Here is a 5,216-nt window from a genome sequence, read left to right on the forward strand (position 1 = left end):
TTATATTAATTATATAAAACCTCTACAAAGAACTTAGACATTTGAGGTTCATATCACATTATCACTAGTCCCCCTCTGGGAGGACAACCTAGTGGGGGCTTCTACATGACAATTGTGGCAGTGGATTCTCCTCCACAAGACAAATTTTTATTTTTCTTTTCAAAGAGATGACAGAGAGAATCCAATCAAAGGCCAAAGTCAAAAACAAGGGATGGAAATCCATCTTTCCGTCCATTGGAAGGCTCAAAGGAGTGATAATTAATAAAGGAATGAAAAGGAGGAGACATGGTTTCTCTTTCTTTATCAAATACGTGATTTCTTTTAATCAACTTCTTGGAAGTTTCAATTCATTGCACGTAAGCACTGTCAGACCAATCAGATCAGCATGAGACTTAGAATTTTTTTTTTCTCCATCCAGCAATTTAAAAAAAAAAAAAAAAAAAAATCTAGAAAAGAGTTTGTTGGGATAATGAAACAGAAAATTAAATTTACTTATCTAATTATATTAGTATAATAGATATTAAGTATTGAAAAATTCGTCACAAAGAAAGAGAGAACAAGTACCGCGAAGCACATAAGAGCAATGCCTCCTAAGGAAATTAACTCTTTCACTATTTAGCAATGCAATGGATTTTAAGAAGTAGGTCACATTTACAATTCGTGCATGAAAAACACACATATAAGACTATTTCACACAAACACTTCAAGCAGGGTTCGTAACCCTAAAATTTTTACAACACAAAAAAAGGAAGAAAGTACACACTACTATTAGAAACCCTAATCGTGAGAGAGAGAGAGAGAGAGAGAGAGAGAGAGAGTATGAACCATCGACTGAATCATTAAAACATTTTTGAAATATTTATAATAAACTAATATTTTCAAAAACTTTGGCAAACAATTGATAAAACATGTCATTGAATCTGAATTTTGTCTAATCATGTTTAGATAATCTCTCTCTTCGATATTTTTTGTAAGAAGGTGATTACCTTGTCAATCATCTCTTTCATTCATAGCCAAATGCTATTAATCTAGTGCATTAATATGAAGTCTGGGAGACAACAACCATTAGTACATCTAAACCCATGATATCTAATTGTAACGGCAAGGACCTCTCGAATCTAATAAGAACCAATTGAATCTTCGTAGGATAAGAACCTCTTAGATCTAGGGATCAACCAAATTAGCCTTCGACAATAGAGGGCAAAATAATTACTCGAAATGCCAAAAGAGGGTGGAGGTGGAGTCCCATCCAATTGCCACAAGTGGTGGATGAAGGGATTATCTCTTCATTATGGGTTAAGAAAACTCGGTTCAAGAATATTTTTTTCACTTTACTTCTAAACCCTTATGGAAAAGGGATCCTCTAGCTGTAACCATATTTGTTAGAAGTTGAACTGTAACCATGGCTTTGATCTACTAATGGCAAAGATGGGGCTGAAATTTTGTAGACTTATAGATCCAAAGGTCCTCCATTCACTTGTCAAGTTTAAGCTTGACCAGAATTTCCCATATCGTAAAACAAAATTTAGGACTACAAAAAAAATACATAAACATAGGAGGGTATATCATTATAGGGACTGTATGAAATTAGATGAATGAATAAATAATTGAATTTGAAGTTGAAATTTAACATGTGACTAGCCTAGATAATTTCCTAAATATCCAACGATCTAATTTTCCACTTCATTCATGCATGTGACAAAATCAAACTACAATTACAAAGGAAGGGTGTTCCCTGTACGATAGTGTAAGTTATTCAAGGAGGTAAGAGCCAATGAGCGCCCCCTATCAATTGATCGGTTTAATCAATAAGAGGCAGAGGAGTAAATTCATGGAGTAAGAGAGAGAGAGAGAGAGAGAGAGAGAGAGAGAGAGAGGGGGGGGGGTAGCACTTAGCATAAGCAGCCCCCATAATGGAACATCCCTATTACGGCTTTTTTTTTTTTTTCCTGAAATTTACTTCACCACACTTTTAACTAAACGAAGCCACAGTGGTTGGGCTCAAAAGCCCACTAAGTGGTTGGTTGGTTGGTGGGCCAGATAAATGTAGCAACTCTACCACTGTTCATGAAAATTATTTTAATTATTTTTCTAAGGTTCTTTTTTGTTTGATTTCTATTTCTATTTATTTGATTTATTTTTATTTTGCAAGTGTTTGGTATAATTTATAACACTTAATTCTATTTATTATAAATTAGAATAAATCACAAATCATAAATTACTCTTAAGCTATTTGTGATTTGTGACAACAAATCATTTATGTTGATTTTTGCTACCTTAAATGAGCACGTGCGTTAAACTACTCAAAATCAATGATAAATATGTAACTTCAATATGTTTTATATTTTTTCAATAAAAAACTCCAAACTCTATCATCTCTTTTGCTCAAAGTTCAAAGTTAAAAGTGAAAACTGAATCCTATTTTCTCATTATATAATCTATTTTATAAATAGTAAACAAATGAATACAATTTGTGGTCCATAATTTATTGTCACAAATAATTTCTAAAATATAATTAATAAATACAAATAGAAATCATACCTAAGAGAGGTTTAGCTAACTATTTTATTATAAACCGGGTTTTCATAAGACCACAATCCCATTCCCGTGATGGCAATCATGATCACATACAATAACGGAGAGAAGTGGAGGAACATGGGGTCACATTTGTATCATTCTATCATTTTGCCACCAATAAAGAAAAACATTTTATTATTACTATTATTGTTGGATTGGATGAAAATCCGTTAAGGTTTCCTTATATGGTGTGAAACCTGCAACTCCTGATCTAGATACTGTTTCAAGTATTATGGCACGTGATTCTCCTGCGTCAGGTCTTAGAAGCCCATGGGCGAATGGGAATGGGCTTCAATTAATATATATTTTTTGTGTTGACCAAACTATGAATCGCGGTTTTCATTTAATATATTTTTTGTTCACTCTCTAAAACCGGCCAAAGTTGCATGAACATGAAACACATGCCTTCCTTTCTCTTTTCTCCATCTGTTTCATTAGTGGTCACTTGCGGTTGCGGTTGACCTAAGTTAGTTCACCCCCTCTCAAAGACCAACCTTCTATATTTTATTTTAATGAAAAAAAAAAACACCCAATTGTTTCTATTTTAGACAAATTTTATTCCCCTCTCAACAAGTATGCATTTTCACTTATGCTATATTTGGAAGATAGTAAATGAAAGAAAAAAAATTTATTGTCCGGTTATGTAAGCAAACACTCAAAACGTTTGTGCCACCCTAGTTATGCCTCTCTCCTCTCATAATAGGGGCACGTAAGTTATTTCATAAGAGGGAAGAGAGATAGATAAGGAGACGTTAACAGCCTGGCAACATTCTTTGTCCCATAAAAATAGTGGGAGAGAGAATATTACCTGGCCGTGTGATTCCTCTGCAATGGGAGTTGAGTGTGTCGAGGCATTCAATGAGAGAAGCAAGGCAGTCATTTCGTCATCCCTATGTTTGAGTGTAAGAGTGCATGACCAGGTAATATTCTTTTATTCCAAAAGTAATAAAAACAATAAGATGAAAGATTCTTTAAGCTGTTGGGATTGGTACATTAGTACCTATGTGTCTATCTCTCTCTTCCACAATGAAATGACTTTGCTGCCATTACCCCCACCCCTCCCCAAATGTATGAAATCATGTAACTGCAATTCATTGGTGTGCTTCTCTACACCGTTTAGCATTTGTATAGAGAATCCTCTTCCTGACAATAATAATTAATTTATGTGTTTTTTTTTCCCATCTCTTACCTTCCAAATATAGCTTAATTGTGAATTCAACTTCAGTTTCTCTTCTAGTCTCCTCCTTTGAACCCAAACAACTTAAACCAAAAAGAAGAAAACCCAAAACTGAACAAGGTGTTCTCACTGTAATGGTGGCAGGCACCTAATTTGCATGGAATCTCAGTTGGGTTTCTATCTGTCTTCAACCTTGAATAAATTCGATCTACCTATGAACTGGTCTAGTTTTTTACTTCTTAAATCGTTTGGTTATAGATTGGGGGATGAAGCTAATATGAAAAGAGAGAAAAATCATTGGCATAAAACTGTCAATTCTCAAGCCACTCCAGGCTCTGTTAAAGTTGGGCCAATAGTACACCCAACTTGATTTGGCCTAAAGTAATTTGGACCAATCTCTTTATCAGTTAGTCTTAGTTGTCTATCTCTTCTTCTCTTTTTCCTGATGCCATCAACAGACCAGACAAAAGGGAAGTCCCATTGAAGTGAAACTCAAGTTGTTGCTTCCCACAATATATTGTTAGGTATTTCAAATCAATATTGCAAATGCTCCACAGTTGATGAAAACTGAACACCCATACCTCACATTAGACCCTACCAGGCACATGAGATAAATTTCTGTTTTTATTATGTGTCAAAACCAGAAAATGATTTGCAAAAATATTGGCTAGAATGCAAAATTTGTAATTTTTTTTTTCCGATTGAAGGACGATTCTTCACTATTTACCACATCGTAGGACAAGTCCCACTACATTATATGGTCCCAAGATATCGCGTTGTGGATGTGTGCACAAGTGATGCAAGCATGATGCACTTAGTACAACTATGGAATAATTAAGGTTTAGCTAAAACAAGCCAACATACAGATGTTAAAAAAAAAAAAAAAAAAAAAAAAAGGTTATCATACTATTGTTATGTACAAGGGCGTTCATTCTTGCATGAAATGGAAGCATATAACATCGAAAGCTTTACCAAATAAGTCTCCAATGGAGTTGTCACTGTAGGTGCAATGACCTAAAACATGCAGTATGGTGCAAATGATGTGGGAGTTGAATCCCAATTGGCTTATGGGCGTATTGGTGGGTTTCAAGGTTGCATGTTCAGAAATTCTTAATCGTAATTAGAGTTGGTTTATTATAAATCACACCCTTCCTCCTATCACAGGGCGGATCTAGAGAGAGTTTCATATGTTAGTTTCGTCATATCCATTCGAATAATACATGCATGCACCTATAAAAATACCTTGTTAATTGAGGGAGCCTTGTTCAATGGACATATTGTATTTTGTTTAGTAGAGGAGGGTTAATGAGAGTAGGAATGAATATTTTTGGTCATGTACATTCATCATCTGTTATATATACCTACAGAAATCATTCTCCGTTCACCCCCATCAGTGGAGGGAGCCTTGTGTATGGGATACATCCGTTTTTCGTTTTCTGAAAAGTTAAAGGGGGAGGGGGGA

Source organism: Macadamia integrifolia, unplaced genomic scaffold (genome assembly GCF_013358625.1).
Source record: "Macadamia integrifolia cultivar HAES 741 unplaced genomic scaffold, SCU_Mint_v3 scaffold1647, whole genome shotgun sequence".
Taxonomy (NCBI): domain Eukaryota; kingdom Viridiplantae; phylum Streptophyta; class Magnoliopsida; order Proteales; family Proteaceae; genus Macadamia; species Macadamia integrifolia.